The 21,564-nt window shown below is 49.3% G+C and overlaps 1 protein-coding gene across 2 annotated transcripts in view; it reads left to right on the top strand.

Moving 5' to 3' along the window:
- Positions 1-21,564, top strand: part of FBXL8 (F-box and leucine rich repeat protein 8) — a 121,495-nt gene that overhangs the window by 47,551 nt on the left and 52,380 nt on the right. Inside the window, exon 1 of one of the 2 annotated variants that reach the window (XM_086947662.1) lies at positions 16,560-16,806. The exons of the other annotated variant lie outside the window; for it this stretch is intronic. The gene's annotated coding sequence lies outside the window, so the exon portion shown is untranslated. Of the gene's footprint in view, positions 1-16,559; positions 16,807-21,564 lie in introns of those variants that run through there. 2 annotated transcript variants of the gene reach the window in all.

Genomic DNA, 21,564 nt, shown 5'->3' with positions numbered 1-21,564 from the left:
TTTCCTGGGAGCTGTGTGAAGAATAGCGAGTGGGCCAGACTAGTCGTAGTGGGCATAGGGCATTTTACCCGTAGACTGTAAGGGTGGGTCCCGGTTTTTGATCAGTGGGGCTGGATTTACAGCAGTGCTGCAATATCGGCCCCCTGTAACAAAAGCAGCTGCAGTGTTAAAGCAGCTGGCAGCAGGGCTAAAAAAAAGCGGCACAGCAGTGCTTCTCACTGGTACCCCACCCACTGCCCCCCTCCGCAGACGGTCCAGCTGTATTGCCAGGCAGGGCCAGGTTGGCCGCAGTGTGCACTGGCATTTTCCCTGGTGGGCCGGAGGTGTGGGGGCCGGTATTGTGACCGTGGGGGCCTGGTTTGTTACAGGGGGCTGGTTTTGCAACTGTGCTGCAATATCCCCTGTAACAAAAGCTGGAGTAGTGCTTTTTGCTGCTAGCAACCCCCCTACCCCTCCCCCCCCCCCAACAAACACACAGGGCCGGTCGGGAAGCAAAGACCAGGGCTGGTTGCTGTTCCCAGTCCGGCCCTGCTAGTGAGTCTTGGGTGGTGGATGCTGTTGCCAGTTGGGGCCCAGTTAATGGGAGAGGCAGAAGGTCCTAGGACAGTCAGTGATGTGCTTATGGCGATTTTCAAAATGTGAACTTTTAGGTTTTTCTCGAAACTTGAGATGGCTGGGTTGATTTCTGAAGCAAAGGTTTAGTTCAGCAATTCTTTACCTGTGCCCTGGAGGTCCGCAACACCTAATCAGGGGTTTGCAGCTGTTTAGAAAGCTAAATTATGTTATCAGAGTGATAAAGCATTTATAGTATATAGTCACAAAAATAACAAAACTGGAAATGTGTAAATATTGTAAACATGAAGGAATTAGAACCTGGAGTCTAAAAATAAATTTAGCACCTTTATCCTTAATTTGTGGGAGCAGTATGACTACAGCAAATAGAATGAACAATTGGTGGCCTCAATTAAAGCACCGGTACGCAATGACAAAAATAGAGCATGTTGTAGGAGGTCGAAAGACAAAATGATATCTTAGGGTCTAGCATATTTTTTCATCTTTTAGAAATATCTAATTTTTTCAAAAATCCAATCTTCCCATTAAAATTAAATGTTAGTTTTTTAAATGTTTGTGAATTCAAATATTTCATAATTTGTTTATTTGACTGATGTATACTTGTGTCTGTATTTGTATCTATGGTTTGAGGTTCAAGTCATAGAAAATACTTAGGCATGGTCCCTAGCTTTCAGTAGCAGACGGTTTAAGGTTAAGAACCGCTGCTCTAGCTCGTTCCACATGTAGGGGACCCAAAACTGTAGCCCTGCTTACTTTCGGTTCCTTCCTTTGCCTCCACTATCTCTGACATCAAGGGTAGCAAGGGCGAGTCAAAGATACTCAAGAAAAGGCTAAGAATAACAGCTCTTGCTGTAATTGACATCTGTGCCTGTGGCTATCTGCCGGCTGTTTGTTTTCTGCTCTGGACAGAATTCATAACAAATAGAAACCTCTGTCTCCTACAAAAGGATTTCCCTTTCCCACCTAGGGGGGACTATAAAGGGGAGGCACCTGTTACTTGTGGGCTGTGGTATCTCCTAGTGCTGCAAAAAGATCTGGATCTTTTTGTGGCTTATGCTGCTGTCTTTGCTTGGGATTTGGCTTGTTAATGGCGTTTTGTGCTGTGTTCGGTGTAGTTACTTTTGAGTACTCCCTTGCTTCTTCCTCTGAAGGATGCTGGCTGAGGTGCTGTTGTCTGTCTTCTGATGTACCCTTCTGCAGAACGCCTGGTCCTTAAGGGGCATCTTGTTCCCACTCCTTTGTGGAGAGATCTTGCAAACTTGGGTGGCTCTAACATCTGACTTTTGATGCTGAATAGAAGGCTGGATAGCTTTTTTTCAGGGCAGGACAGCTTCTCTTTGCCCAGCCTAGTGTGTAGGCTTCTGGGTCGTCCCTTCATCTTATGTCATCCTGTTGTTGTTTAGTCTTGTGTCTGTCTTGTATAGTTCTGTTGTCTACCACTATTTCTCCTGTGATGGCCGTTCATGGCTTTGGTTCCTCTAGCGATGGGGCCATTATCCTGTGGATTCCCTTGAGCCACTCGAGAGAGAGAGGTTCACTGTTTTGGTACTTCAGTTGGCATCACCTGGCTCTGACTGTGGTCCTTTGTCTCGGTTGTTCCTCTCCCTGTGTCTTGCTAAGGGCTATGTTTTTTTAGCTTTATGGTTACTTGAGGGAGTAGCCTGCTGCTGGGGCTTTATCCTATCTGTTTGTAGGGTCCCAGTTGCTGAGCCTGCTTTGTTTCTTCTTGGACTTGGTTTATTGGCGAGTGTTCTATTAGATGTGTGTGGGGCCCTGAGATTAGTATGTAGTCTATCCTGTTGTACGAGTTGTGTGGGTTGGAGTAGAATGTAAAGTCACTAGTGTCTGGGTGCTGGAGGCGCCAAGGGTCCTTAAGGTTGAATTTAGAGCAAATATTTTTGAGTGTGGTGTGTGCGTTAGTCGGCTGATATTGGCAGGATGACTCTCTATCCAATATATGGTCCAGCGGCATATTAAAATACTCCGCCATCACCATGAGGTCGTTCTGAGGGAAGCTATCTAGTTTGTGTGAAGCCCCCTTCCCAAAAGGTCGGGTCGTCCGTGTTTGGGCCGTATATGTTAGCTACATGGATAGCTCCTCACCCCTTCTCAGATGTGACCAAAAGTCTAACCTCTTCATCGTGGTACTGTTATGCTAGTGTTAGGTTGGATCTTTTAGATAACAGTGTGATGACCCTTCGCTTCTACCTTTCGGCAGGTGAGCAAGCCATCTGTGAGATACAGTTGCCTTTCACAAGCCTAGCATCCTCCTTGGATAGTTTGGTCTCTTGTAAGAGGATTATTTCTCCTTTAGTTTTTGCCAAGTATTCTAGGATCTTCCTGCGTTTAATGGGGTGGTTGAGGCCTTTGACATTGAGGGATACTATATTTAGGGCAGAAGCGGTGAGGGCGAGGCTGGTCGACCGTAGCTCGCGGGTGGGCGGTAGAAGGTCAGGCGGTTGTTGAGGTACTTGGGGCCCAAGTCGTGGAGAGCCTTGTGTGCGTGCGTGAGGAGTCTGAACATGATCCTCTTGCTGACGGGGAGCCAGTGCAGGTCTCTCAGGTGGCCAGAGATGTGGCTGTGTCGGGGGATGTCCAGGACGAGTCATGCGGAGGCGTTCTGGATGCATTGGAGAATTTTCTGAAGTTTGGCTGTGGTTCCGGCGTAGAGGGTGTTTCCGTAGTCCAGTCAGCTGGTGGCGAGTGCCTGGGTGACCGTCTTCCTGGTTTCAGTGGGGATCCATCAGAAGATCTTTCGGAGCATGCGCAGGGTGTTGAAGCACGAAGATGAGACGGCGTTGACTTGTCTGGTCATCAAGAAGGAGGAGTCCAGGATGAAGCCCAGGTTACGTGCGTGGTCCGTTGGTTTGGGAGTGGTGCCCAGGGCAGGGGGCCACCAGGAGTCGTCCCATGCGGAAGGCGATGATCCCAGGAGGAGGACTTCCGTCTTGTCTGAGTTCAGTTTCAGGCGGCTGTTCTTCATCCATTCGGCGAAGTCTTTCATCCCTTCGTGTAGGCTGTTTCTGGCGGTGGCTGGGTCGTTGGTGAGGGAGAGGATCAGCTGGGTGTCATTGGCATAGGAGATGATGTTGAGGTTGTGTTGGCGTGCGATGGCTGCGAGGGGGCTCATGTAGACGTTGAAGAGGGTGGGGCTGAGGGAATGATCCCTGTGGTACGCCGCAGATGACTTCGGTGGCCTCGGATCTGAACAGGGGAGGCGGACTCTCTGGGTTCTTCCGACGAGGAACGAGATGATCCACTCCAGTGCCTTCTCTTGGATTCCGATGTTGCTGTGGCGCTGCGCTAGGGTGCGGTGGCAGACAGTGTTGAACGCTGCAGAGAGGTCCAGAAGGATGAGGGCCCCGTCCCCGTTGTCGAGCAGGGATCTGATGTTGTCAGTGGCTGCGATGAGGGCGGTCTCGGTGCTGTGGTTGGCTCGGAAGCCAGACTGCGAGTGGTCGAGGGATCCGTTCGTCTCGAGGAAGGCAGCAAGCTGTCTGTTGACGGTCTTCTCAATGACTTTGGCGGGAAAAGGGAGGAGCTAGATGGGGCGGAAGTTCTTGAGGTCGGAGGGGTCCGCTGTTGGTTTCTTCAGGAAGGCGCTGATATCGGCGTGCTTCCAGCTTTCCGGGAAGGTGGCGGTGTTGAAGGAGGCATTGATGATGTCTCGGAGTTGGGGTGCGATGATGGAGTCGGCCTTGTTGAAGACGTGGTGGGGGCAGCGGTCGGTTGGGGATCCGGAGTGGATGGTGTTCATCGTGCGGGTGGTGTCTTCGGTGCTGACCGGGGTCCAGGCGCAGAGGGTGGTGGTGGGGGGGCGTTGGTTCGGTTGTTGGGTGCGAGGTTGGTGCGCCGAAGCTGTTGTGTATTTTGGCGATTTTGCGGTGGAAGAACGAGACGAGTGAGTCGCAGAGGTCTTGCGAGGGAGTGATGTCGTTGTTTCCGGTGCTGGGGTTGAAGAGCTCCTTGACGATGCTGAAGAGTTCCTTGCTGTTGTGGGCGTTGTTGTCCAGTCGTTCTTTGAATGCTGTCTTCTTGGTGGTGCGGATCAGCTGGTGGTATTTGCGGGTGGCGTGCAGTCATATTGTCTATGGTCTGGTCATTGCGCCAGGCTTTCTCGAGGGTTCTGCAGTTCTTCTTGGAGTTCTTAAGTTCGTCGGTGAACCAAGAGGCTTTCTTGCTGCCTTGTCTGCTGGGAGGGGTCTTCAGTGGTGCGAGGACGTCTGCGCTGTTGGTGATCCACTGTGTGAGGTTGCTGGCTGCTTCGTTGGGGTCCGTTGTGCAGGCGGGAGGGTTCTGGCTGAGGGAGGTGGTGAGCTGGTCGGTGGTGATCTTGTTCCAGTTCCTGCAAGGGACCTGTTGCGTGTGGTGGTGGGTCGTGGTTCTTCTGAAGCTGAAGTGGACGCAGCTGTGGTCAGTCCAATGTAGTCCGGTGGAGTGGCTGAAGGAGATGTGCTTGCTGGAGGAGAAGACTGGGTCATGCGTGTGGCCGGCGTAGTGGGTGAGGGTGTTCACCAGTTGCTTGAGACCGAGGTTGGCGAGGTTGTCCAGCAGGGTGGTGGTGTTGCTTTCCTTGTTGTTCTCCAGGTGGAAGTTGAGGTCCCCTAGGAGGATGTAGTCAGCGGAGGGGAGGGCGTGCGGGCTGATGAAGTCTGTGATGTCTTCGCTGAATTGCGTGCGTGGTCCCGGGGGTCTGTAGATGAGGGTGCCTCTGAGTGTGGTCTTGAGGTCGGTGTGTATCTGGAAGTGGAGGTGTTCGGCGGCGGTGAAGGTGTCGTCGGAGCTGGTCGTGATGCGGATGGTGTTCTTGTGTATGATGGCGATGCCTCCAGTCTGATTGACGCGGTCCCTCCGGGTGATCTTGTATCCGTTCGGGATGGCGATGGTGAAGTCAGGCGCTGAGGAGGCGTTCATCCAGGTTTCCGTCAGGAAGGCGACGTCTGGTGATGTTGTGTCGAGCAGGTTCCAGAGTTCGACGGCGTGTCTGTGGACGGAGCGGGTGTTGAGCAGGATGCACTTGAGGTGGTTGCTGCTGGTGTTCGGCTTTGCGGGTGCGGTGCAGGTCCGGAGGCAGGTGAATTTGCAGGCTTGGCAGGAGAAGGGTCCGTGGGTGCGTTTTGGGGTGGCTTGATAGCAGGCGGGGGTTCTGCCGGCGTTGAGTGCGTTGAGGGTGGCGGCGTCGTAGGTGCGTCGTGTGGTATGGCGTCGGCGGGGGCCAGGGGTCCTGGCGCTGTGCGCGGCCAGGCGCGGATGGGCGTAGACGGGCATGCCTTTGGCGTGCCTTCCGCGCACCCGCTGCGCGTGCGCGCAATCTCCATTTAAGTCGAAGTGGGAGGGAGGAGCAGCTGGGAGGCGGGAGCTCGGAGGACACAGAAAGAAAAGGGGGCGGGCCGCGATGTCACAGTGGCGGGGAGCGGAGGGGGGGTCACACCAGGGGAGCTAACCTACAGAAAGAAAAACAGAGATACAGTGCAAAACAAAAGTAAACAAAACAGAGGTACAGGAGGGCGAAAAACGGAAGAACGAGCAGCAGCGAGAAGGCACGAGGTCGAGGGCGGACCTGAGGTGCTGGGGCACAGACTCGCCTACAGCTGGAGGGCCGTGCGGCGTGGGGGTGTCCTGAGGTCAGGTCACACTCACCTGCGCCGCGCGGTCTCCATTTAAGGCCAAGTGGGAGGGAGGAGCAGCTGGGAGGCGGGAGCGGGGAGGACACAGAAAGAAAAGGGGGCGGGCCGCGATGTCACAGCGGCAGGAAGCGGGGGTCACACCAGGGGAGCTAACCTACAGAAAGAAAAACAGAGATACAGTGCAAAACAAAAGTAAACAAAACAGAGGCACAGGAGGGCGAAAAACGGAAGAACGTGCAGCAGCGAGGGGGCACCGAGGTCGAGGGCGGACCTGAGGTGCTGGGGCACAGACTCGCCTACAGCTGGAGGGGCGTGCGGCGTGGGGGTGTCCTGAGGTCAGGTCACACTCACCTGCGCCGCGCGGTCTACATTTAAGGCCAAGTGGGAGGGAGGAGCAGCTGGGAGGCGGGAGCGGGAGGACACAGAAAGAAAAGGGGGCTGGGCTGCGTTGTCACAGCGGCGGGAAGCGGGGAGCGGAGGGGGGGTCACACCAGGGGAGCTAACCTACAGAAAGAAAAACTATTTGTGAATATCATCAAGAAAAACGTTTTAATCATTAAATGTATCTTTATAAAAAAATACTGTTCATATTGGATAGAAAAAACTTCACAAATAAAAATCACATGGAGATGTGTTGTCGGCCTTATCATGAGGCAGTGAGGCCCCATGGGAGGGAGAGTGTTTTTGCAGGTAGGACATTGCTGCTGCTGACTCAGTGAAGCTTCTCTGCCTTCCTTTCCAAGAAAAATGCAATTTGGCTGGGTAAAGCATGGCAAACGTTATGCCTCGCTCTTGCAGCTTCGTTTTGATTGGACAGAATTTCCTGCATGCATCTTGCACATACTGTGTAAAGTCAGGAAAAAAGTTATCTTCATCCCTATGCGACGTACATCCTTTTCTTCCTGGGCTAATCTAAGCACCTGGTCTCTAGCTCTGTAATTTAAAAACGTAACAAAGATGGGTATAGGAGGGGCCCAGGGACTGGCCGTGGGAGCCAAAGACTTATGTTCCCTCTCTATCACAAATGACTGGGAGAAATGTTTAGCTCCAAATAAGCTAAAATAAGCAACATTTCTATCTCGTCTTCAGTGCGCCCCATTGCTGTAGTTCCAGGGACTCCGAGGATGCATATGTTCTTTCTCCTAGACCTAGCTTCCAAATCTTCATTCTTCTTTTGCTCTTCACGCAGTTCCTCTTTAATGTCCTCTAGAGTTTTAGCCTGTGGTGTGCACATCTTCCACATCAGAAATATGTTGTTCAGCATCCGTCAGACATGTATGTTGTTTATACATGCAATCTTTTATGCCATCCATGCATTTGATCAGGGAGCCCAGTTTTTAGTCAATGCTATAAGACTTGTTCATATTTCCAGTAGGATCGATTTGATCGATCTTCAGCAGGGGAAGTAATCCACTCTGGCCCCTTCTCCTTCTGGCTGCTGGTCAATGGGCATTGCTGTTCAGGGGGATTGCCATTTACATTCAAAAGTAAGGTGCTGTTGCTTGTGTCTGCTTTACCCATTGACGGTGTGCAGGTTCCGGTTGTTGAATATTTATTAGGTCTGCCTGAACAAGGGTGGTGGTACGGCAAAGTATCTTGTGGTGATGGCAATAGCGTGAGGGACTCCTTACAGAGCGTTAGAAATCAGATAATACCAGGTGCAAGTGATGGTGACTGAGGTTATGTGGGACAGCAGCCTTCCTGTAAGTGTGGAGCCCAGATAGCCGTGCCGGAGGTAGTCCACAAGAAGCCAGTTCAGCAGGCAAAGGTAAAAAAAATTACTTACTAGGCACAGTTGCATGGGGATGACTTCCAATATGCCTCTCCAGGAAGCAATCCACAGTTGCCATCAGGTTCTGCAGCCCAGTTGTGGAGGCTCTTTTCAGCGGGCTTAGGAAACGTGGAACGGTAGGCCGCAATTAGGCCATAACCCCACGTGTGCACCAGTGTGCTCCTCTGGCCATCCTTGACCTGTCCAGCACCCCCACTGGACCCAGACAGTAGCCTGGCATCCCCAGCAAAGCCCAGAACAGGGTGCTGAACCCAAAAACGACTTGGCACACGATGCACCCACGGGACCAGGAGCTCCAGGCGGCAGCCTGGTAGTGCAGGCCTGGTGCAAGTGGTCTTCCTGCAGCCCTCACCCTCCAGGCATCCTGGTAGATTCTGGCTGTGCCCGCTTCAAGTTGGGTTGCTGGTAGTCATTTCATGTCCCATGTCCGTCCGATGTCATTCACCAGGCTGGGATCATTTCCAGGATACTTGGTCCAGCTGGCGGAGCAAAGGTGGAATGCCACCATCTTGGTATAGCCGCAAACCACGCTCCCTGACTTGGTGTATTTGAGGCTGCCTGCTGTCATGGTAAGAGTTGAGTGAGTGCCTTTTGCAGCTGTTTTGGCGCTTGCAGAACCTGTCTGCAACACCGTGCCTTGAGGCAGTCTCTTGTGGGGGTGTCTCATCATTAACCTCCCTTTGGTTTGTCGCTTCTCTTGGGGTCTTGCCTGTAGCTTTCAGCACACATCTGGCTTGGCTCTGTGCCTTCGGTAGGAGTGGCACAGTGGTGTTCAGTTCTTTTAGCATCCTTGCTTGTGGCTTTTTCTTTTGTCCTAGGATTATTTTTAGGGGACCCCGCTCCGTCTGTTCCAGGCCCCGGTTCATTTTTGTGGTGTTTCTGCTTTGTTGTATTTGCTCTCTTCTGTTGGGATTGTTCAACATATTTCTGTGGTCAGTACCATGACTTTTCCCCAGGTTCCTGGGTTCTGTGCTGAGGCGGTTTGCTCGTTCTTTGCATTCTTCTTGGAGTGGGCCTCTGTCAGGGATCCTAGTGCTTGTTTATAGTGTGGCTCACTCCCATTATCCCTGTATTAAACGTGGAAGCTGATGCGTCTCTGCTTTTTTTTTTTTTTTTTTATCCATGTACTTTGATATGGCGACTATGTTTTCTTTTGTGATGCTCTGCTCTTTGTTCTGGACATCGTGTGTTACTTCAGGCATTCACGGGCTGTTTGGAGATTGGGTAATGAGTATGCTGCCTCTGGTACAGCCTCAATGACCTAAGGACTAATGGAATGTTCCAATTTCTGATAATCTTCATTACTCCTATTATCATTTCCTCATCCAATTATTTTCGGCCCACCCTCCTGTGTCTTGATCCCCGATTGAGATTCCCAGTGCCTGGTGGTGTTAAGTGCGATGTGGCTCCCTTTTATGGTCTCTCCTGCTGGTGAGGCGCTGGTGGTTTGGTGGATGAAATGGTACATACTTTTTTTGTTGCAGCTAGGTCATGTGGTGCCTATGGGAAGGCGGTCTGACCTCAGTGATTTAAGTACTGGGACGAGGAATGGTAGTTGGTGTAATAAAAACTACCAGTAAGTAATTAGCACTGTTCGGAACACTCTCTACATCAACTGTGGGTCTGCGGACCACTGGGGTTCTGCTTTACTTGCTCAGAGACTGTTTAGAAAATAAATACTATTGTCAAATTATTCAAGCACAAATGCATAAATAAGCAAAATTGAAAAATTGAGACGCACAAATACAACACTTGTATGCACCGACAAAAACGGAGCACATATTTGAAGCAAAAAAATGTGAAATCTCCAGCATTCCTCCTAAAATATAATTTAGATTTTTGCATGTTTTTGTTTTGTGAATTAAACAAAATATTTAATAATTTGTGTATTTGTTTGAGGTATACTTGCTTCTGTGTTATAGTAGAAATTGCCGTGTGTGTGTGTGGGGGGGGGGGGGGGGGGGGGGAGGGGTCCTTGCTCTGAGTAGTGATTCAGTGGGGGTCCACCGAGGTCAAAAGGGTAAGAACCTATACTCTACAGCCATAAGTGAATTATAGGCAACTCTATTGCAGGACAGGAGGCTCCGATTATGCTTAGTCTCATTTCTTTATTGAAATGCTCAGCAGCCAAGTAAAAAACTACATTACCCAGAAACACTTGGGTAATAACCATAGAGTCTTGTTAGTATAAGTAGGTGTACAGACAATCCCACTTCCTCTTTCTTTGCTGCTCCGCAGCCAGTTAAGTGCTTCTTACCTTATTGTTGTTATTTGCCTTGCACTTTGTATTGCTTAAGCGGCGTCTGTTTCTCATATCTGCCGCTTTGTTTTCTGCGCGTGTCGCGCTGCATGCGCTTGTCTTCGCCATTCCGTCGTTGTATTTTCGGTGGCGGCGCGGTTGGGTGCGAGGCATCTCCACCCTGAAGTCGGGCGCTTTGTGCCTGGGTTCTTGCATTGCTTGTGGAGTGGTTTCTAGGGGTCGAGGGCTGCCTCGCGCTGTTCGCGCGAGCTCCTCTCCTTCCTGTGCAGGCGGCCGGTTTAACGCGCATGCGCGTTAAGGTGTTTCCGGCGCTCCGTGTTGTTGCCTCACCGGAGCTTCTCTGAAGGTCGTTCCCAGCGGCGTACACGCCCACGAGCCTCCAGGATTGACCCTGTCGACGCCGGTGTCTTACAAAGGACGCTGGTTGTAAAATTTTGCATAGGCTCTGCCTAGGGTGGCGTTTTTGATGACAGTGAGCCTTCCCTCCACTCTCTATATATATTTTCACCTGTAGTCTCTACAGCTTTGGCTTGCTGTGAGGGTTTTGTCACCCCCCTTTAATTGAGCCTTTGGCTTGTTTATATTTGCATTCCTCATTTGTGGGCATATCTTTTCACATCTATTGTGAATCATGAGTGAATACTTTTATGAGGATGAGGATGAGTATGATGAGGAGGCTCCGGACTCCATGGAGCAACATTTGGTGGATGCTTTGGACAAGGGAGTCCAACACTCAATGAATAGAGCACTAGTGCGTGCTATTACGCCTCTCAAAAGGCACTTGACTAAGTATGCTGAGCAGCAGGGTTGGGTCCCTGCGGCTAAGAAGTCGTCATCTTCTCCTGCCAATCCACATTCTTCTGTCTTCAAAAAATTGGCGCTGTCCTTGTCCTCTGCCAAGTCAGACGTTGTTCTTGAAGAAGGTGAGAGCGATGACCTGCAGTCATCGTCTTCCTCTGATCCCGCTCCTCCCCCGCCCAAGAAAAAGAGATGCAAGGAGCATTTTGTTGATGCGTCTTCGCATCCTCCAGTCCTGACCTTCGAGCCGGAGGACATTATTCATCCCCAGTCCACGGCTTGGCTTCCTTCCCAGGCTGTGACGGAGTACGTCCAGCAACACATCCGCCAACCCTTTGAAAAGGAGGTACGTGCCCGTCTCCGATCTGAGTGCCCGCGGCCAGACTTGGCTGATCATCTGGCGGAGACTCCGGAGATTGATCCAACTATGACAACGTACCTCCGCAAGTTTGCAAAAGACCCCAAAAAGGGTCTGGATAGGTCCTGGCGGGCTTGCCAGGACAAGGTGTTAGATCTCCTGGGTCCCCTCACCAAAATGTTGGACCTTGGTTTCCTGGCTAAAAGTACTAACCGGATGGTGGATCCGGATGAACTGATTAATTGGGCTCAACGCGCCATTTGTCAGTTGGGTAACGCCAACTGTGCGCTCTCTGCTGAGAGGCGCAGATCCATTTTGCTGAAGCTGGATCCTAAGTTGCAAGAATTAGCTACTTCTGAGTCGGGTCCTGCGGCTCAGGGTCTTCTTTTTGGGCAACCTTTTTTGAAGGAGCTCACCAACTTTGTCAATACATTCAGCGGTCTGGATAAGGCTCAGGCGTCTCTCCGCCGGACCCTTCGTCCGGTTTTCAACAGGGCCGGTAGAAGTGGAGGAAGTTCTTCCAGCCGAGGTCAGCAACAGTCCTCCCAGAAGGGTTACCAATCTCAGAGAGGAGGTCGACAGGACTCAGGTTATACCCCTCGTTCAAACTTCTACCCCTCAAGAAAAGGACGTGGCCAGTTCAAAAAAGGACGTGCTGGTGGATCCTCCGGCGGCTACCACGATTCCGCCACTTCAGGTGAGCATTCTTCCTGCTTGCAGTGTTGTTCTGGGGGGCAGGATTCGCCTTTTCCTAGAGAACTGGCGATCAATCTCCAGCGATGCATGGGTGCTGGAGACAGTTCAGGGCTTCAAACTGGAATTTTATCATCATGTGCGTCAGTCCCGTCTTCCTTTTCCTCTCCATTTCTCAAACCAAAGTCGAGAGTTCATCACAGAGGAACTCAGGTCTCTGGAAGCCAAAGGGGCGATTGTACCGACGGTGCGCCATCCTCAGGGCTTTGTCAGCTCAATCTTCCTTGTGGAGAAGAAGGGAGGGGGCTCGAGGTTGGTCCTCAACCTGAAGGACTTCAATGCGGGAGTGGTTTACCGCCACTTCAAGATGGAGGGGATCCATCTGTTGAGGGATCTCCTGAGGGAACGGGATTGGATGGTCCGTCTAGACCTCAAGGATGCATACCTCTCGGTTCCGATTTTTCCGCCCCATTGCCGCTTTCTGCAATTCCAGTGGCTGGGGAGGTGGTATCAATATCAAGTTCTTCCATTCGGCCTTTCGTCAGCACCATGGTGCTTCACGAAACTGTTACGTCCGGTCGTGGAATCTCTCCGCAGTCGTGGAGTTCGCTTGATCATTTATCTGGACGACATCCTCCTGTTAGCGGATTGTCCGATAAAACTTATGTCTCACCGGACGTGGACTGTAGACCTGCTCCAGTCTCTGGGGTTTTTGGTGAATGTTCCCAAGTCTGTACTTCAACCTACTCAGGTAATAGATTTCTTGGGGTTTCAAATCAATTCCCTTTCTTGTCAACTTCTGCTACCTCGTCAGAAAGTTTGTTACATCAAACGGGAATTGAAGTCTGTTGTCTCGAGTCCGACGGTATCGTTGAGATCATTAGCTCGAGTTGTAGGGCTTTTAGCGTCTTCTCTGCAGGCGATCTTTCCGGCCCCACTGCATTACCGTGCGTTGCAGCGTTTGAAGATCCAGCATCTTCAGAGAGGCCTTCGCTATTCCGATTGCATCCCTCTATCGGAGGAGGCGAAGTTGGAAATGACGTGGTGGTTGAATCACATGGAGGCCTGGAACGGCAGGGCCCTCTTCGGATCCTCTCCGGAGATTGTGATCGAGTCGGATGCCAGTCAATGGGGCTGGGGAGCCCGCTGCGGTCCGGTCACGACTGGGGGGCGTTGGTCCCCTCAGGAACGCTGTCTCCACATCAATTGTCTGGAGTTGCTGGCGGGATCGTTCGCGATCAAATGTCTGTCTCCCCTTCAGTCCCGCTGCTGTATACTTCTCCGAATGGACAATGTGTCAGCGGTCCGTTATATCAACAAGCTCGGAGGGACTCGCTCGAGGTTGTTAGCGGAAATAGCCAAAGAGTTTTGGCATTACTGTCTGCTCAACGGGATCACAGTTATTGCGGAATACCTTCCGGGTTGTCGCAATGTGGTGGCGGATTGGAATTCCAGGTACCTGAGGGATTTCAGCGACTGGAGACTCCATCCGCGAGTGTTTCGACAACTTCTACGGACCTGGGGCCCTTGTCAGATCGACCTCTTTGCGTCCCGGCTCAATGCACAGCTTCCCCGGTTCTTCAGCTGGAGACCGGACCCGGAGGCCCTGGCAACGGATGCATTCCTTCAGCCGTGGCCGACCTCCCTCTGTTATGCGTTTCCCCCCTTTATGATGATCCCCAGGGTTCTGGCATATGTGAAACGTTTTCAGGCGGAGCTGATTCTGATCACTCCTCTGTGGCGAGCTCAGCCTTGGTTCCCGGTTCTATTGGAAATGACTTGTGCATTGCCGTTTCTTCTGCCTCAGAAGCGGAATCTCCTGTTAGATCCGCTTCAGAATCCGCATCCCCTAGTTCAGTCAGGCTCTCTCCTTCTCCTGGCGTGGCGAATTTCGGGGAACGGTGGGCTGTGTCAGGCCTTTCTTCGGACGCTACCAGACTCCTCAGCAACGCCTGGGCACCAAATACCCACAAGCGTTACAGAGGTTCCTGGAACCGTTGGAGTGACTGGTGTGCTCAACGGCAAGCTGATCCAACATCAGCTGATGTTTCTTTGATTGTCAATTTTCTGGCCTCACTGTACTCGGCTTCTGGTCTGGCGTACCGTACTATCAATAATTTCCGGTCTGCTATTTCGGCAGGTCATGTTCCAATTGACGGTAAACCTGTCGGAGAACATCCTTTAGTGTCCAAAGTTCTTAAGGGCGTTCGTATGGCTGTCCCTCCGCGTCCCAAATATGTGGCCTTATGGGACGTTTCGGTTGTTTTGCGGTTTTTAGAGGCCTGGCCGGTTAATTCCTTGCTTTCACGCAAACAACTTTCGGCCAAGCTTACCATGTTGTTATGTTTGCTTTCTTGCAAACGGATTTCTGACGTTCACGCATTGGATCTTGCTGGTCGGAGTTTTACTCCTGAAGGGGTTACTTTTCGCCTTTCCCGGCGCACCAAGACTGATACTGAGATTATCTCTTACCCTTCTTTTCCGGCGCGTCCCAGCCTTTGTGTGGTCCAATGCCTGAAAGCTTATGAGGTGAGTACTTCTCTTATTCGTTCTGATATGCAGGGTCAACTGTTAATTGCATTGCTGAAGCCTTTCCGCCCTGTTACTACAGCTACGTTGGCTCGCTGGGTACGGTGGCTTATGGGAGAGGCGGGGATTGATGTTTCTGTTTTTGGAGCTCATTCTGCTCGGGGTGCCATGGCCTCTAAGGCCTTCTCTCTGGGGGTCACATTGGGGGACCTTATGAAAGCCGCTGATTGGTCAACAGATTCAGTGTTTAAGACCTTTTACTTTAAACCTGTGCCTACGGTTGCGTCTGTGGTGTTGGATGAGCTTTGAACAAGCATAATCGGAGCCTCCTGTCCTGCAATAGAATTCAAAATTTGCAAACATTCGTGACAAGAATTTTCAATTCTATTAAGGACTAGGAGGCGAGGATTATCCCACCCATAGATTATACATTGTATTACTGACAATTGATTTGCATTACTTTGTTACAAATGTCTATATTGCATTGTCTTCTTTTCCCACCCTTACTTCAAGTTATATATGATTCTTGGGATGGCTATTACGGCTTTGTGTCTTTTTCAGGTTCTGATCCCAAGTGATGCGCCTCCAGTTCCTCGTAGGAGCGCCTGTTTTCTTCTCTAAAGAAGTCTCCTGGTTTTCTGCCTTCGGCTGTTTGGGATGTCTCCCTTCGTTACCTTCAATGGACTGTTATTTGCTATTTCATTGACTTTTGGATTGTTTGCTGTTTTCCTGGACTCTCCTCACCAAAGAAAGAGGAAGTGGGATTGTCTGTACACCTACTTATACTAACAAGACTCTATGGTTATTACCCAAGTGTTTCTGGGTAATGTAGTTTTTTACTTGGCTGCTGAGCATTTCAATAAAGAAATGAGACTAAGCATAATCCTCGCCTCCTAGTCCTTAATAGAATTGAAAATTCTTGTCACGAATGTTTGCAAATTTTGAATTATCTTCTTCCTCAGAGAAACGGTTTAACTAACATCTTAACCAGTTCAATCTGCAGAGTGCCAAAGCACAGAAGTAGGCATCTAAAAATCTTTAGGATATACTTTCCCTGAAAAAGCAGTAGCCTTCTCCCTAGTTCGGTATCGAACTAGGGAGAAGTGCCTTCCCAGTGTGTCCTGCCAGTTAATGCAGTATAATCCTTCTACCTGTGTTTGGTACTCGTGTGTAACATTCACCCGTCACTTTCTCTTGTAACACACTGCTTTCTACCTCTTACATTTGTTTATTTTCGATACCTGCACAAGTGCCACCAGTGCCTACGTAACGTTTGTTTTTGTGTTTGAGTGTCCTCCATATATTGCAGTATTATACCTCTATGTGTACTTTGTATGCTTTTGTAACCTGCACACGTCACTTTTTCCACCTGTAATGCACCGTTTGCTACCTCTTGTATTTTGTTGGCTCACGATTGTCACTTTTGCCTCATTTAATGTAACGTTTGCTTTTGTAATTTGCTCACTTGTAATGTTCTCATGTATCAGTTCTGTTCCTTTTGTGAAGCCTCTGACACCGTCGGGTAAAGTCCGCGCTACATAAAAACGCATAAATACATACACAAATCACCTTATATGCTATCGTGAACTTTCTTCTAAAGTATTATCCACCTCATTGTAGTTTATTTTATCCGCTGTAGGCTACCCCTCGTTCCACATGCATTTACCCGATGACCTATTGCACGAACAAAATATATTAACACACATTGTGCAATAGCGAACTTTTTTTTTTAAAGGAGTGCCTCTTTTCCTGGAACACCGAGAGCCTTCCCAACCCTTTGAACACGTCATTATAATTGAAGTACAATTGTGCCACTCCCGGTGTAGCCAGTAGAGGCTGGCTCTTAAGAGGAAGAGTTCCCATTGGACGGAGTGCTTCCGCTCGTACCCTTCACCGGGCACGTCACGAGCGTGCAAAAGCTGTACAATATTACGAGGAAGTGAAAATGTATCCAGGAGACCGAGGATTGACCTAAAGGGAGAGAGTAAGTTAGGACAGACATACCGCGTCAGAGGACATACCCTACGAGGCTCCTGCACACTGAAAAAGAAAAACAATATTTTAACGCGATTAATTCGTGCCTGCCGAGAAGAGGGCGTCTGCTGTATTTTATACTGCGACTGTTACCGAACAGTACTTACTTTTTCACAGCTGCATAATCAGACACTTTGTCCAGGTAAGAAAAAAAGGGACATTTTATCGTGCAGACATTATCTGTCGCATCGGTAAGAGTAATTGGACGTTCTCACAATCATTAATCTAAAGTGCATTTAACTATATAATGGCGTCCCCTTGACTGATCTGAGCATGTCTGGCTATTTCGAGAATCACTCATTTCTTCTCTTAATCTTAAATTAAAGTGCTAATCTCAAACAACATGTTTAGAAGATACTTTGCAATATAATACCGCGTTATTTCCCTTAATTGTGAGTTTATAATGGTAACAATGTTTTTCTGGTTTATAGAATGCTAGCAGCCCGTCCCGACGTTGTCCGGGTATGAATTGCTGTCGGCCAGTAGTATATTGTTTCGTAGGATTTCGTTTTGATAGCATTTCCTATCAGTGACAGGCCTGTGAAACGCTCCGATTCACAGTGCACTGCTGATGCACTTAAGAGTGCGGGTTCAGTAGTGTGTGAACTCGAGTTTCCCTACTTTATTTTTCCTTGCAATATTATATAGCGCGAACTCGACAACATGGCATGAGCACAATTTACATTACAGAAGAACACATTCATTTGTGGTAGGCACGGGGAGACAAAGCGATTTGCCTGGAATCACAGGATGTTGAGCTGATGCCGAGATTCGAACGTAGCTCCCCAGCTCTAAAGTTCGCAATACTAGAACTTGTGGCGGGAGGTGTCTAAAAGTGTATGTCGTTGCTGGCCATCAATGAGAGAGACCTGTGCATTTTTCAAATAGATGGTGAAAAAATAGGAGTATGTTGCTGGAGATGTGGGCCGCCGTGCCACCAATGTACTTACCGGGGGAGGGTAAACACTCATTATTCCGCAACTTTCTTTCCGCATACCATCACTCCGCATACTTTAATTACGAAAGTACCATGACTCCGCAATGCCATTATAACGCATGGCATTACATTTTATATGCTTTTACCACGCAAACATTTACAACGAAATTTGTTGTAAATGCATGAATGGTAAAAACATGTTTTTTTAATGTTTGGATAAGGTAAGTATGGGTATAGGGGTATATGTATTGGGGTACTGAGGTATATGTTTTGGGGTGTTTGGGTATTTTAAGGGTTCAGATAGAGTTTTGGGTTATGGGGTACAGGGGTAGTTTTAGGGTTTAGGGATAGGTATGGGTTTTGGGGTACAGGGGTATTTTTAGGGTTCAGGGCTAGGTTTGGGTTTTGGGGTATAGGGGTATTTTTAGGGTTCAGGGGTAGGTTTGGGTTTTGGGTACACAGGTATTTTAAGGGTTCAGGGGTAGGTTTGGGTTTTGGGGTACAGGGGTATTTTTAGGGTTCAGGGCTAGGTTTGGGATTTGGGGTACAGGGGTATTTTAGGGTTCAGGGGTAGGTTTGGGTTTTGGGGTACAGGGGTATTTTTTAGGGTTCAGGGCTAGGTTTGGGCTTTAGGGTACAGGGGTATTTTAAGTGTTCAGGTATAGGTTTGGGTTTTGGGGTAAAGGGGTATTTTAGGGCTCTGGGGTGGTTTTGGGGTACAGTGGTATTTTTAGGGTTAAGGGCTAGGTTTGGGTGTTGGGGTACAGGGGTATTTTTAGGGTTCAGGGGTAGGCTTGGGTTTTGAGGTACAGAGGTATTTATAGGGTTCAGGGCTAGGTTTGTGTTTTGGGGTACAGGGGTAATTTTAGGGTTTAAGGATAGGTTTCGGTTTTGGGGTACAGGGTATATTAATAGGGTTAAGATGGGTTAGTGTTTAAGGGTGTTTTATTATTCAAAGGAGTAAGGGTGGGTTATGATTATGGGGTGCAGGGGTATTTAAAGGGAGCAGGGTGGGATTAGCCCACGATATGAGACGTGGCATGAAGGGTGAAACGTACCACACGCCCTCAGCGTTTGTCATGCCCCCAGGACACGCCCACAGCACAACGCAGACACGCCCACAAGGGACTACTTTGCTTGCACGATTCTTTTACCTTTTAAATGTATATGGTGGGCGTCTGCATAGCCTATGTCCTTCTGCTGCAACTGCCCTTTCAAACGCTGTATTGGGTGTCATGATTGGTGCTGTGGTTCCTGAGATTACCCGCCTCAAAGGTTTGGGTTCTCTCTTTATATTAGTACTAGCAGCCCGTCCCAGCGTTGCCTGGGGCAGAAAGGGGCTGGGGGCAGTACACCCGCTCCCGCCCGACCCCCTCCCGCACCGACTCCCTCCCGCCCCGACTCACTCGCGCCACCCTCCTGCCCAGACTCACTCGCAACACCCTCCCGCCCAGACTCACTCGCGCCCCCTCCCGCCACGACATTTTCATTTACTGCTGCCTCCTTCTTTACTCCCCCTGCATCACAGTCTCACTTTCCCTTTCCTTACCTGTGCCGCCGCTCCTCACTGCACAGCCGCTCGTCACTGCACCACCCTCCTCCTTGTGGTCATCACGCACGTCGCGTCGTGGCCAGCGCTAGGTCCCGGCCGGCGCTACTTTCAGGGGACTACTTTGTTTACAAACGTCATTTTTTAAATTTACTTTTTTATTTTTATTTATATAGCCTATGTCCATCTACACACCCTGACATTTTCATAGATGTATCGGGTGTGTAGATTGGCACTGTGGTTCCCGAGTTTACCTGGCCAAAAGGTGCAAGTTCTCTCTTTATAATAGTAGTATTGACTAGCAGCCCGTCCCGACGTTGTCCGGGTATGAATTGCTGCCGGCCAGTAGTATATTGTTTCGTAGGATTTCGCTTTGATAGCATTTCTTATCTGTGACAGGCCTGTGAAGTCCTCCGATTCACAGTGCACTGCTGATGCACTTAAGAGTGCACGTTCAGTAGTGTGTGAATTCGAGTTTCCCTACTTTATTTTTCCTTGCAATATTATATAGCGCGAACTCGACAACATGGCATGAGCACAATTTACATTACAAAAGAACACATTCATTTGTGGTAGGCACGGGGAGACAACCTGGAATCACAGGATGTTGAGCTGTTGCCGAGATTCGAACGTAGCTCCCCAGCTCTAAAGTTCGCAATTCTAGAACTTGTGGCGGGAGGTGTGTCTAAAAGTGTATGTTGGTGCTGGCTATCAATGAGAGAGACCTGTGCATTTTTCAAATAGATGGTGAAAAAATATGAGTATGTTGCTGGAGATGTGGGCCACTGTGACACCAATGTACTTACCGGGGAGGGTAAACACCCATTATTCCGCAACTTTCTTTCTGCATACCATCACTCCGCATACTTTCATTACAAAAGTACCATGACTCCGCAATGCCATTATAACGCATGGCATTACATTTTATATGCCTTTACCATGCATACATTTACAACAAAATTCGTTGTAAATGCATGAATGGTAAAAGCATGTTTTTTTTTTAATGTTTGGATAAGGTAAGTATGGGTATAGGGGATTATGTTTTGGGGTGCTGAGGTATATGTTTTGGGCTGTCTGGGTATTTTAAGGGTTCAGATATAGTTTTGGGTTATGGGGTACAGGGGTAGTTTTAGGGTTTAGGGATAGGTATGGGTTTTGGGTACATGGGTATTTTTAGGGTTCAGGGCTAGGTTTGGGTTTTGGGGTATAGGGGTATTTTTACGGGTCAGGGGTAGGTTTGGGTTTTGGGGTACAGGGGTATTTTAAGGGTTCAGGGCTAGGTTTGGGTTTTGGGGTACATGGGTTTTTTTAGGGTTCAGGGCTAGGTGTGGGTTTTGGGGTACAGGGGTATTTTAGGGTTCAGGGGTAGGTTTGGGTTTTGGGGTACAGGGTTATTTTTAGGGTTTAGGGCTAGTTTTGGGGTACAGGGCTATTTTTAGGGTTCAGGGGTAGGTTTGGGTTTTGGGGTACAGGGGTATTTTAAGGGTATGGGCTAGGTATGGGGTTTGGGGTACAGGGGTATTTTAGGGTTCAGGGGTAGGTTTTGGTTTTGGGGTACAGTGGTATTTTTAGGGTTAAGGGCTAGATTTGGGGTACAGGGGTATTTTTAGGGTTTAAGGGTAGGTTTGGGTTTTGAGGTACAGGGGTATTTTTAGCGTTTAGGGATAGGTTTGCGTTTTGGGGTACAGCGTATATTTATAGGGTTGAAATGGGTTAGTGTTTAAGGGTGTTGGGGTATTTTAAGGAGTAAGGGTGGGTTATGATTATGAGGTGGAGGGGTATTCTAAGGTAGCAGGGTAGACGCCCGGAGCTGGAATGTACAGAACCTGGGAAGAAAAAACAATGAAATATTGGGCACAACGCTCGCTTTTTTTTCCGCAATCCCGCGCCCCGCACACGCCCCCAGCACACACCCACAGTACACGATATGAGACATGGCATGAAGGGCGGAACATACCACACGCCCCCAGCGTTTGTCACGCCCCCAGCACATCCCCACAGCACAACGCAGACACGCCCACAAGGGACTACTTTGCTGGCACGGTTCTTTTACCTTTTAAATGTATATGGTGGGCGTCTGCATAGCCTATGTCCTTCTGCTGCAACTGCCCTTTCCAACGCTGTATTGGGTGTTGTGATTGGTACTGTGGTTCCTGAGATTACCTGCCTCAAAGGTTTGGGCTCTCACTTTATTATATTAGTATGGATAGATACAATTGATTTCACAAGCACAGCGCAAGCGTTATGCAGGAATAAACTAAAAAGTGCAGACAATTTATAGCGCCACAGTCTCTTAAACTTGGGCTTCTGGTCGCAGTGTTGTCTGCAACCCTCGCCAGGGGGTGTGTAAAAACGCCTGTTGCAATCTCACTGTAATGCTGATAAACCTTAACATGTGCCGACAATTTATAATG

This window comes from Lissotriton vulgaris, chromosome 12 (assembly GCF_964263255.1).
Source record: "Lissotriton vulgaris chromosome 12, aLisVul1.2, whole genome shotgun sequence".
In the NCBI taxonomy this organism is placed as follows: Eukaryota; Metazoa; Chordata; class Amphibia; order Caudata; family Salamandridae; genus Lissotriton; species Lissotriton vulgaris.
This window is presented reverse-complemented; position numbering and strand designations above follow the sequence as displayed.